Source organism: Manis javanica, chromosome 15 (genome assembly GCF_040802235.1).
Source record: "Manis javanica isolate MJ-LG chromosome 15, MJ_LKY, whole genome shotgun sequence".
Taxonomy (NCBI): domain Eukaryota; kingdom Metazoa; phylum Chordata; class Mammalia; order Pholidota; family Manidae; genus Manis; species Manis javanica.
In genome coordinates, this window is record NC_133170.1 from 62,388,994 (window position 1) to 62,402,340 (window position 13,347).

The 13,347-nt window shown below is 43.2% G+C and overlaps 1 long non-coding RNA gene across 4 annotated transcripts; it reads right to left on the bottom strand.

Moving 5' to 3' along the window:
* Positions 1-3,321: 3,321 nt before the first annotated feature.
* On the bottom strand, positions 3,322-12,097 carry LOC118971669 (uncharacterized). Of its 4 annotated transcripts, XR_012125365.1 has the most exons (6): positions 11,552-12,097; positions 10,940-11,011; positions 10,411-10,566; positions 9,778-9,878; positions 8,662-8,713; positions 3,322-4,375 (listed from the first exon to the last, which is right to left on the bottom strand). It is a non-coding gene; the product is annotated as an uncharacterized lncRNA (long non-coding RNA). The 4 variants fall into 4 exon arrangements; XR_012125364.1 differs by lacking the exon at positions 8,662-8,713; XR_012125366.1 differs by lacking the exons at positions 3,322-4,375; positions 8,662-8,713 and having other exon boundaries at positions 8,721-9,878; positions 11,552-11,667; positions 11,967-12,091.
* Positions 12,098-13,347: the final 1,250 nt, after the last annotated feature.

Sequence of the window (13,347 nt, forward strand, 5' to 3'; positions counted from 1 at the left end):
TTCTGCCGTTTGCCAGCTAGGCCTATAAAGGACAGATATACTCTGGAGGGTTGTTTCTTTATTTGTTACATTTTGTTTTGGGTTGACTCAGGACCTCAGAAGGAAAATAAACCATAGCAGCTAATTTTCAAGTCTATTGCTGCTTATGAAGTATTCTCAGGAACAGTTAGCAGCAGTAAATAAGCCTTGGAGAAGATCTGAATTGTTTTCCTGAGATTTTTTACAGTACATGTGTTAGGTGCTTTTGGTCTGAAGTCTGTGGTGTCTTCATTTTAGGTGGTTTCTAGGGGCAGAGAGAGGTACATTCAGGACAGATAGCTGGAGGGTGCCTGGACAGGGGAGCTTTGCAAGGCTGGGGTCAGGGACTGGTGGAGACCCCTTTTTAGGGCCCCATGCATGTTGATAGGCACAGGAAACATGGGGCGAGGAATCAGAGCCCCAGTCTTTGCAGAATGCAGAAGGCGGCCAGGGGTCACAGCTCTCTCTGTGGCCCTTCCCTGCTCACCTGTGCCCTGGCTGCCCACCTCCCAGAGCCCACCAGGTGAGGTACAACCAAGACCTTTCGGTCCAGGTATCATTTTGGGGAAACCTCAGCAGTCTGCCAAATCTTGTGTAGTGTTTCTGTGAAGTTTTGGTTTTGGTTGCAAGTATCTGGGAAACAGATGCAGGTGTTTTTGAGGATGTTTATGAAACTTCTGTTTTACAGGTGCACATCATGGGACCCAAACTCTGCTGCATTCAGCTCACTTCCCCAAACGTATCTGTATTCTCTAGGATTTGCTTGGGCAAATCTTTATGCATGCGCATATGAAACCCAGGGTATCTGGATTGGAACCATTGCAGTTTTGTCATTTAGATACCTGTAGACAAATCCATTCTAGCATATAGGGTATAAATTACTTTGGGGAGGTCATCTTCACCCTCCTTCCTTTTGCGCACTTGGCTTGTTCGGTACCAGAACATTGATTTGCTTATGGTGGCCAGGGGAAATTGGCATTCTCTCCACAAAGCTTTGAAGTCCCAGGCTATTAGTAGTCTGATGTAATATCCACTTCCCCCCACCAACCCCCTCACACATGAAGCCTGAAGGTCCCTGTGCTCTCTTGAGATCTGGATAGGAAAACCATTTTAACTTCCAGTAAATCGTGAGAGGCCTGTCCATCTGGGCACTGGTGGCTTGAGACCACAGATACCAACTGAAAGGTCCTCTTGAGAATATGCACCATTGCTACCAAATCACCTAAGTGTAGGCGCTGAACCAATATTACAGTTTGATACACTCACATAAAAGATGTCTTTCTTTTCAAGGAAGGAACCTATAGTTAATTAGCACCGCTTCCAGTTAGAACATTATTTGAAGACTTGATAGAAATTGTAGATGTTAGATCTGAACATCTTGCTTTTAATGTGTAAATTTGACTTTTGTTAGGGTGTATTCTTAACCCCAAATAGTTTGGGATTTTTTTCATTCTCCATCTCATGGCAGCTTGTAGTATTTTTGGCCTCCCCCACTGCCCCGCCCCCCCCATCTCTTTCTTTCTCTCTCTTTTGTACATGGAAAGTGTATTTTTGTACCATATCTCATACCTTGAAGAGAAACCTTTTTTATATCATCAGGGCTGTAGAATATATTAGTGCAACATATCATTCAATGTGATATAAAAAATCCTGAGGGAAACTACTGTGGGTCTGTTGTAATGAAGACTCAGTTTTTTTTAGCTATTTCTAAGTTCGTCAGTGTTAATTTCCAAATGCTTCAGTATCAATCAATACCAAGAACAGAAAAGAGTTCAGAAAAGAAAAAGGACCAACTGTCTTGAAGTTGCTGAATCTGTGTGGATCTTTTGGGGCCGATGTCTAGAGTGCTGTCTCCCCTGACCTGCTAGCAAAGCTGCTTTCATGGCACGTAAGCCTTCTGAAACACCTTCCCCCTTACCATTGGCATCACCTGCCTTAGCCTGTATGGCTTTTGGTAACAAAATGCAGCAACATAATTTCTTGAAAGCTGGCCTTGGGAATTGTACCAGGGTCTTAATTTATAGTGACCACGTGATAGCTCAGAGAGATTAATGCCATCAAAAGGTTCTTAATGTAGTTCCCCAAAGATGGCAGGCACAGCACACCACACAGGGCCACGAAACCTGTCACTCACAGGGTGAAAGAGCAGAGGGGAATGAGGACTACTTGTGATGACTGATGGTGGGAAGTGACAGATGGGGACATCCCCTATTGGGTAGTAAGTGTAAATGTGCAGGCTGGGGGCAATGGTTGGGATGATTATAATGTGACTTGCAGGCCCCCAAGGGCTGGCTTGTGGGAAAGATGTGAAACACTTTGTTGGTCTCTGATTCAGCAGCCGTATGGAGAGATTAGGAATAACTTGTCAAATAGCCAATGCAGAGTCTAAAATATGGTTAGTATGCTTTGTCACTAGTGAGAATCCTGAATTGCTCCATTTCCATGCTTCCTGCTATTTTTTAAGATGCTTTTGATGAATGACATCAGCCCTACAGGCTGGCACTTGATAACTTCTCTCTGATGGGTTCTCAATTGGCTGATTTAATCAAAGAGCCAGCTCTCACCATCCAGCTGGCTTGCATTAAAAGGAATTCCTAAAGGCCCTTAGCTGTCCACCCTGACTCCTTGACTTTTTGTTTTAATCCTAATCACCATTCTGCAAAGTTTTTGTTTATGGTCATTTGAGTAATTAGACTTCAACCTTGTAAATAATAAAATTATATATTTTTTGCAGGACCTAACATATACCCTTAAAATTAGTATTGGGCAATCATCGATATGATAAATAGTATCTGGGCTAAACAAACTTTGTTCAGCATACTGAATTCTGTGCTTTGCTCTTCAATGATTCCTTGATACGTAGGAGATACACCAGGACCAGTTTTTCCCTTGTGGTGGCATAAGAAGCTGATTGTCCTTTGCATCATCTACTGAAAACCTGTGGCAGCTAATGGTGTTATTGACCATATGTTCTAATGTCTTTTTGCATACTTGAAGGTTTTATTGTAGTGTCAATTTGCTATCCGCATGTGTGTTAAATTTCTGAATACCGTGTAATTAAATTGATTTCTTGTGATTGTGATGGTGATTAGTGCTCACTTAAGATCTAGCAAAGCAATTATTTCCCTTTTCCTAACTGGAAATCATATTTGTGAGGTGTGGTATCCATTATCAACAGTGTGTTCATGATTCAATTCATATTTTGTGTATCTGGTTATAAATTTTTATATAGCATTTAATTTGACACTTAAGATAAAACCATATGATTTCAATATAGTGGTGCGTGCGTGTGTACGTGCTGTGTGCACACTTTAGTCCCATGAGCCATGGGAAACTGATTCTACAAATATCAGATATAGACATAAATGTTTAAGGTTTTTTTTTTCAAAGCGATACATACATTTCTCTTATTTATTAAATCACTGGCTTTCGTGTATGTAGAGGTATTTGTAGACTGATTTCAGAACAGAATTAAAATATTGTGAAAATCACAGTTTAATGTTTATTGTAATTCTGTTGTATGGACTTCCTAAATATTTTTCATTACTTCCAATCAAGCATTTGTGGCATTTTCCAGATTTTGACATGTAACAGTGATTGACTCCTTTCCCCAGTTTGAGAAGGGTCATACAATCTTGAAGTGGTCAATTGGAGGTGGGCTTGCCAGATAAAATATAGGATGCCCGGTTAAGTTTGAGTTTCAGATGAACAACAGATACATTTTTAGTATAAACATATCCCATGCAATATTTGCAACATACTTAAACAAAATTATTTGCTGCTTATCGGGAACTCAAATTTGTCCTGTATTTTCAGTTGCTACTTTGGGCAATGCCAGCAGGATTTTGCAACTGATGTACATCCCTCCATCCCCTCCGCCCTGCACAGGGCTTGCTTTCCTGGGTCCTAAAAATTATTTCCTTTGCAAACATTCAGGAACAAATGTAACAGGAAACCAGTCCAGTTGAATATACTTACAATCCAACAGTACTGGGTCCATATATGTATTTTGCAAAGAAAGTCTCACATGGGTCGAGAGGGGACAGTTTGAGGCTAGTCTTTGTGGTGTTATCTGGACGCCACCTGGGTGGCCCACCACTGAGTGAGCAGGTGGAAGGTAGGGATCCCACACCATGGAGGACAATGCAGCAATTAGTAGCCATGGCAACAGTGCTGGGCGAGAAAGGAGACACGAAAACATCATCCATTTGAAAGAATTAAACACATGTGATTAGTTATTTTTCAAGAAAAAGCAAGGTTCGAATGAAGCATGGTATGCTGGAGAGGAGGCTGGGAGCAGGTCCTCGGGACCACAAGGAGCTTTCGATGTACCGGAAGAGAGGCCTCGCCCGGGATGCTGTGCAGGGCAGAGCAGTGTAATTAGACACAGCAGCTGAGGGAACAACCACACGCCCCCGCTACCCTCCCACCCCCAGTTTGTTTTGCCTTCCCCAGCTTCCTGTTGCTTCTACTGAAGCCACCAGTGCTTCTAGTCGCAGCCACCACATGGTTTATTCAATGCCCGGGGCAGCAAGGTGTTGCACCTGTCACTCTTCCCCTGTCCCCAGTTCAGGCTCCCTATACTACTGGGTGTTTTCTGGCTCCAGTTAAGGCTCCTATACTATTGAGTTTGGGTTTTGTTTTTTAAAAAGTTCTACTGAGATATAATTGACATTACAATGAATTGCGCATGTTTCTTGTGCACCCTTTGATAACTTTGGATATACATCTGTACTTAAAGCATGGCCACAATCAAGCTAGTATGGCCACCACCTCCAGAAGTCCTTCATGTCCCTCCCTCTGAGCCCTCCCTGCTCTCCTGTCCCTGAGCCACCTCTGATCTGCTCTTTGATCCCTAGACATGAGCTTGCATTGTCTAGTGTTGCCTGTAAATGGAATCCAAATGGAATCCAACAGCATGTACTCTTTCCACCCTGTTTTATTTTATTTTGAAATCCATCCAGTTGTATGTGCCAGTAGCTAACTCATATTTATTGCTGAGTGGAATTCCACTGTATGAATGAATTTCTTATCCATTCACATGCTGCTGGGTTTGGGTTGTTTCCAGTTTGGGGCTATTACAATTAAGGCGAGCTGTGTACATTCCTGTACAGATCTTTGCATGAACGTACTCTGTCATTGCTCTTGGGTCAATACTTAGGGCTAGAATGGTTGGCTCATATAATAGGCACATGTTTAATTTTTCAGGAAACCATTTCCCAAAGTGAGATAGGGCAGAAACAGGAGACAGGCATCATGATTAATTTTCAAAAAAGCCAAAATATAAACAGTATAGTAAGAACTGGAGGGATTCCATCTTAAGGCTAAGATTCCATTTTAAAAACCAAGAAGTTAGGAGGTATCATTCCTAATGTATTCTTTGGTAAACAGACAATAACTCAATCCACCTTAAAAGCAAGGCAAACATTCTTGACTGATATGTTCCCAGAAGGAAGCCACTATTCTGGGGAAGAACTGGATCAGTAAATTTCTTGTGCTAAGTTTATTTTGTAGAATTAGATGAAGGACTGATAATGGAGGAGAGGAGACATAATGTCTCTCATTGGAAATAAGTATCTTGAGACCACTTGACAAGTAAGTACATCCCCTGGCCCTTTGTCACATTCATGAAAATCCTTAAAAGACAGAATCCCCAGCCTTTTACTGTGCCTCCTTTCTGAGGTTGCCCACACTCCCCTTTAAGTGCGTACTTTTAAATAGAGCTTTCTCACTGCCCAACTTAACTGTGTTTTGTCTCTGTGTGCCGGGAGCTGGTCTGAACCACCAGCCTGATAACACAGTCTGGGCAGTTGGATGGCAGGGACTGCACAGCGGCCTTCCCAGAGGAGCAACCCTGATATTCCTCCTCAAATGCCCCTCCTAACAAATTTGCATATTTCGGTTTCAATTCAACCTGCCCCTTCAGGGAAGAGGCCATATCCAATTCTCCCTGAAAATTTTAGGTGCTGGCCCTAAAGGAAATTGAAAAAACCACTACTGCCCTTGTGACTACCCCTGATGATGGAAAGTGAGACCCCATGAGTATTGGACCCAAGTTTATGGGGGAAAAAGATATGGAAAGTTTACCTGGGTCAAGGTCCCTTCCCCCGCCCCTACATGGCCTCCAAATAGCATATTCGATGATTAATGGTGACAGGTGGGTACAGAGAACAAATGATATTCTTTGGCTAGCCCGCCAAAGAACAGCCTGGCAAACTATAAAACAAATGAGAACAGGGCATTACCTAACTCCAGATCAGAAAAATCTCCATTGAAAGTCTTACTGAAAATGGGTCCGGGGCACAGTCCATAAAATTTGTCCCTGCCTGCCAAAAGGTCATCATGTCCTTTTGGAGAGAGCCTCTTTCTTTCCTACTGGAGATGAAGAATGGGAGTATAGTTATGAAAGAATGAGGGCCCTACATAAAAACAATAAAATAGTGAGCTTTAGAAAGAAACCAAGAGTCTGGCACCTACCTAACCTTTGTAAGACTTTCTAGCCACAGTAACTAAGAACGAAGCTTACTTAGAAACAAGTTAACTGCTAAGACCTGCCAAATGACTTAATCTCATTCTCCAAACTCATGTAACCATGCTATAGGTCAATTAAATGATTAATATCTGCACTTTATGTGATCAAAGAGTATATAAGCAAACTACTTTTCACTAAAGGCCACTCTCAGCTTTTGCTGGTGTCTGTGTCCTCATTCATTTTGGTCAATCACCGATGCCATCCATCCTTCAGGGATTCGTGGACTCGCTGGAGCTGGAGTCCAGCATCTGCGCTCTTCCAGTGGCAAGCTTCTTGGTCTCTTTGCTATTTCATTCTATTTCCAGGACTTCACTCTGTCTCTGCTTTACTCCTGACCAGTAGGGAGGGGCTGCTAAGAGCTCTGCTTTGGGTCTGCATGTTTCCATTGTCTGGGTGACCTGGATCGAACTGCAGCTGCACAATCTGCTCTTTAGTAGCCTGCCTGAAAACCACCTTTCTTTAGGAATTTCTCAGAACAGAATCTCACTCTATCCTGCGCTCTGGATCCCCCAAATCCCAGGGTGGTAGGGGCTAGTCCCAATGCCATGCAGATCCAAGCAGACAGGATGCCAGGTGGCCCTGGCTTTAAGAGATGGCAAAGGATTTGCCCTGTGCCAAGGAGTTCAGTGAACTTTCCCTCTTTACTTCTGCCCTTCTCTGCACTCAGCTGCCAGCAGGGCATCTGCCATTCATCTCTACTCTTGCCCTAATGAATCCCTTCCTTACCTGTACTCATCTAACCTGTTCATGAATTCTTTCTCAGTCAGAGTCAAGAGCCCCCTCCCGGGTTGAGGTCTCACCAAGCCTGCAGGGAGATCTTGCCAGATTGGACTGCCTGGCAACAAAAGTTGTTGTACCACTTTATGTTTCCCAGCTATGTGTGAGAATTCCAGTTTCCCCACATGCTGAACAATTTTTGCTAAGGTCAGTGTTTTACCCCTGAAACATATATTCATTTGTGATAGGTGCTGCCTTAACTGAAAGCTGGCCAGCTTTAATTAAACCAACAAATGCTTATTTCTGACACGTGTAAACAGAATCTCAATAAACAATTTATTTAAATATTCTTAGATACATTAGCTATCAGTTGATTCTCACAGTAGCAAAATAACCACTCAAGAATGAAAACAGGCATGTATGCAAATGCCTGTTCTAATGCTGGAAGAACTCACTGTGTGATTAGGGAGCTGGGATATTTAGCCCCAACCCTCAGCCTCTGGGAAGGAAGAAGGGATTGGGAACTGAATTGGTCACCAATGGCCAATAACTTAATCAATCATGCCTGTATAATAGACTCTCCATAAAAACCCTAAACAATGGGGGTGTTGAGAGCTTCTGGGTTGGTGAATGCATCCACATGCTGAGAGGACAGAAGCTCCTGAACTCAAGACCCTCTCTGGACCTTGCCCTATGTACTTCTTCATCTGTATCCTTTATTGTATCTTTTATAATAAACCAGGACCAGTAAATAAAGTGTCTACTCCTGAATCTCAAAGGTATATTAAAAATTCAGGGCCCTGTTTTCTTGTCCAATGGGAACTGTGGGTTCTAAACACTTATTAAAGATTACTTTCTCACAATAGGCAAGTTTTAGATTGGATATTATCATTTAAAAGTTTCAACTACCACATCTCACATTTAAAACATTCACCCTTAGCCAGCTATAACATTCAACCTTTCAGTCATTAAAGACATAATATCAGTTACCTCCAATCACTGCTGATATTTCTCCTTCTTAGTTAACTTAAATATTGGAAAGCTGCTGTGATCAGATATTAAGTCACACAACAAAGTATTGGGAAAATGTAAATTATAGGCCATGAAATTGAAAATTAACAACTAGCAAAAGAAATGCTGCAAAGAGATTATCTCATAAAAGAGTGTGTAATCGGCATCTAAGCCTCAACCAATTGGAGTTAGAAGTGGAGCCTTAAGAAGGGGGAAATGGTCAAACCAGTTTTAAGCCCATATGAAAGTCAGAAAGTGCCTGATAAAGCTAAGATGATGTTTCCTTCCCTCACTGTCCCCACTCCATTTTGTGTCCTGTCAGACTTACAGGGAAAAATTTACACTGCTTTGTGACAATAAAGTTCTGCCTCTCTTACACTTACTTTCTGTGTCAAAATTCTTCTGGAAGTGTTTCAGTTCAATGATTGGAGGTCTCTGTTTATAGTATTGGTAAAAAAATAATACCATCATTTAAAAGAGCTGATTTTTGAAAGCTGAGAATTCATATATAAACAGCACATAAATATTCTATCCATAGCTCTATGTTGAGAAAATATTTAAAATAAAAGAACTGGAGAAAATGACAGACAAGGGGATGGATCAGTACGCAGCCCTATGAGAGCCTGAAGTTGTAAGCTCAGGTTATCTTTTCATGTCTAGAGTTACATGACTGGAGTGTCTTTTTTGTCTTCTACTTTAGGGTGTTTCATCATATTTACATATTTTTATATTTATTTAATTTGGCTCTGGCTCCCACCTTCACAAAGGTCTCAAATTAGACTTGAGAACTTATTTCTAAGAATGATTATTTCTACAGTCATAGATTCACTGATAGTTTGGAAAGTATACCATATTCATCGTACAAGTTTAAACACACCATCTATCATAAATGTGCAATGAATTAAAATCTAATATATCCTGAAATTCTCTGAGTTACATGCACTGCACTGTATATATATTCTAACATTGTACTTATTAAAATAATTAGCAATAACTGAAAGCACAACCTTATTAAATGCAAACATTTGAAACAGACTTTAAGTGTAATCCACCTTCAGTAGTTTTTATTTTTTCCCCTATACTGAAAAAAATTTAAGTGACCCTTTCTTTCAACCTCTGAGTTTGGGTGGGTAGTGTATTACGTTTTAGAGAGGAAATGCTCTGTAAATGTTGTAAATGTTGAAAGGCAATTCCCGCAAGCTAAAGGCAGAGTCATTTTCCTTCGGTTCTGCCCTGGGGGAGTGGGTCATGCTGCAGTGATGTGAAGACTTGGTCTCCGCAAGACACAGCCCTCCCCAGAAACACTTTCACGGCTTGTTGGCATCATGGGATCCTCCCCAGCCACCTTCATAAGGTCCCTCAGTTTCTCAAGACCTCACACCAAGGCAGAACTGACCCTTCCCTAAAGAGCTCCTCACACCCGTTTTGCCTTCAGGAGGGGTAATGAAGCTCGTGAGACCAGTTGGGACAGGAAGAGCATCATATCTCCTGGTAGGCACCTGCTTTTGTGGGGGTCCAGCCTGCGAGTCCCCGCGCCTCTGCTGGCCCCACAGTCAGGTAGAGCTGAAGGCGGGAATATGCCACGTGACGCGGATCACAGCTGTAGTTCAAGAACCCAAATGTTAGCTGGGACCATGTGTCAAAGGCAGCCCCTTCCCCACCTCCGTCCCCAGCCGCTCTCTGTTCGTTGACCCTATTTATGACTTTGGGCCGCTTCTCATTAACTTGGGTTATCTGATAAATTTGTTCACTTGCTGCCGAGTGGACTCGGTCGGGTTCCCTGTGATTCCCCCACTGCACCGTCTTGCACAGGCAGGATCCCAATACCTGAACAAATAAATTAAAGGCTAGGCGGGTCCCAGACACTTAAGACGCACAGCCTCTTCGGCCCTGCAGGGGGCTGACTCCGGAAGGCCAAGGCTCAGCGTTCAGCGGCTGGGCAGGACAGGCTGGCGGAGGACCGCCACGTTGTCAACGTGACAGCGCCCGGCCTTCGAGATCGAAGGGCGACCCCGCCCCCCTGCCCCACTCCAATTGGGCACGCCTTTTACTGGGTCCTCTTGACGATTGGTCAGGGGCACGCCCCCGCACCGGAGCGCTTTACAATTGGTTGGGGCACAAGCGCAACTCACAACGGCGCGGCGGCCTGATGTGGGGCCAGCTCTCCGCAGGCCAATCAGCGTGTGAGCCGTGTGTGGTGCGTGCTTGTTGCCGGATCCTTCCGCCGGCACTGCGAGAGCCCTTCTGGCCCGGCGGGAGGCCTTCTGGCCCGGCGGCGGGCGGATAACCTGGGGAAGAAGGGAAGGAAGCTATCTTGCGGAGCGGAGAAGTGAGGAGAGCTGGGCAACCTTTTTAGGGAAATCTCCTGCTTCTAAGGATCCCTCCGCAAACTCTCGCGTGACATACTAAGAAATTTAAAAAAAACAAACCCCAAAGAATCATGAATACAAATAAAAGAACTCTAATAAAAATAAAAGAAAAACTTAAGCTGTCCAAAATGTCCAAAAGAAATACCCAATATAGATTGGAGAGACAAATTCTGAACCGTATCTTCAATCTTCCCACAAATATTTATAGAGTTGGTACTGTGTGCTCCACCTCCTGGGAAGCGCTGGGAAACAGGCTGGAACCAGAATGGCCTGATAAACTTTGGGAACTTGCCTGAGTCTCCAGTTGGAATCACCACTTCATCTTTCTTCTTGACTGGCCTGGTAGAGCCTGTTGTGCGAGTAGCTGTAGAAATGGAAGTATGTCAGCTTCTTGCCCCTTCCGGTCTCTCCTTTTAGTCCCACTCATTATTCCTTTGGTTATGACGTGAGGACAGTCAGTTTTAGGCCAGAATTTGCTCCCATCTCATCTGGTTTCCAAGTACTGGTTTCTAACATCTTGAGTCTACCTTCCAAATATCTCTGTGTGTATATATAGATACTTAAAGACATACGTCTAGGTAAGTTTACTGTTATATACAAGTATATAGATCTGTAGATAGATCATCTTCAGCTTTCTACCCGGGTTCAAGCCACTATGATACCCCAGGTGAACTTTTGCAATATCCCCCTAACAAGTCTCCCTGCTTGCAACTCCGTGCCATCCCCAAACCTGACCCTACTCACTCTATTACCACACAGCAGCTAGAATAATCCTTTCAAAGTGTAAGTCACGTCACTCTCACTCAAAACTTCCAAATGGCTTCTAATCACACTTTGAGTAAAATTACCCTACAGGCCCCTAAGACCCTGTATGGCCACTACCATGTGACTGTGCCAAGAGTACCTCAGGGCTTTTGCCCTTGTTGTCCTCTTTCTGGAAGATTCTTCCCAAAGATGAGCTCTGGGCTGGATGCTTCAGTTCATTAAGGTGGAGGATTTCCAGTTCTTGTTCTCCCTGTCCTGTGGACAGGAGCTGTGACAAAGGGCTCTGGCTTGCGGGGTGGGTGGGTGGGTTCTGACCCTCCCTAGTTATTACTGATGATTTCCTATCTTTAGATCAGGCCTGCAGTCTCAGGATCTGCCAGATCAGGTATGCCTTCATCACGTGTGATAAGGGTACCAAAGTGGCCCGAAGGCCCTCCAAGGGAAAGCACAAGTGAAATGACCTTTGGTGACTGTTTAGTTAGAATGCTTTCGGCAGCAAGTTATGACAGTTACTGCTTATTCCCACTGAAGCCCAGGGCTAGTCCAGGGCTTACTCTGGCAGCTCAGTGAGAGATCTAGGCTTTCCCCACTTTTGTCCCGCCATTCTGTTAATGGGCTTTCTTCAGCAACAGGTTGGGGCCGCAAATGCCTGTTACGGCTCCCTGCAAAAGAGGAACTAGCTCCTTCACGGGAGAACTTTCCCGAGGCCTTCATCACACACCCCTTTGGTCTCATTGGCCAGAACTAGGCTATGTGCAAACCCGGGGCCAATCAGTGGCAAAGGAGAAAAAGGAGCGCTGTGACTGGCTTAGACTAGAGGGCATTTAAATTGCGACATGTTAATCGCTAAGGGGTGTGCAAAGAATTTCCAAGGGCTGTGTGGATGCACAGATTCTTTGACGCAATTATGTGGTCCGTTTACATGTAAGGCCTATAAAATTGCTAGAGAAAGTATCTGTGTTCTCAATTGCCTTTCAGCTACTTAACAAAAATAACAGAGGCGTACTGGTAACTCACCCCCATCCTGGCGGGTGCCTTGTCCTGGGGCGTGAACAGCAACCCAGCGCCCAAACCTCCTTTAAAGAGTGAATGCTATTCTCTTATCTTTTTCTGGCATAGACATTTCTCCTAAAGATGAAGTTTGACTTGGGTTGGAATATACTGATTTTCGAATGACCAAATCAGTGAAATTTACTGACAGATTGTTTTAACTGAAACAGGAGTATTTCAATACTTCTGAATTTCTCAAGATACATTGAAGAACATCCAAGAACACATTTTTAAATGCAATTTATTTCAAATTTGGTGTGCATTAATCAATAAAATAGACAAAAATGCATTTTATTCAATTACGTTAGGGCATATTCATTCCAGTTACAGCAATTTCTCATTTTATTTTGTTATAAAATGCTCATTAAAAGAAAAGTTCATTTAAGACATGATGAAATTTTCTAGAAGTCAATTTAAGACCAGATACAATCCGTTGGGTTGGATACAATCCCAGGAGAGGCTCCAAAGTTGGAATTTTGTGGCAGTCTTAGTGGGAGAGCAGCCATCAGTGTCTACCATGTTATTTTCTTTTCCAGGTCTTTCCTTAAGACAGACACTTGCTGTACCTTAGCACTGTGGTGCTTGTTTCTATGTGCATGAAGAAATAGGACTTGAGAAGAGAGGAGAAAAATGAGATTCATATGGTCAGAATTATGTGGACTCTCCTGAGATAGTCCTGACTTCCACCTCAACTGTGGAAGCTACTCCTCCACCAGACCATTAGTTTGGGCCTTTTTTTTCCAGGGTAAACTCCTTGCTATTCCAAATACTCATGCCTTTCCTTTTAAACTGCTTTCAATGTATTCCAGAAGATTTGACATGTTTGCATACTTTATTATATTGGTTAATGGTCAACTGTATAACAGCAAGAACTTTGAAACATAG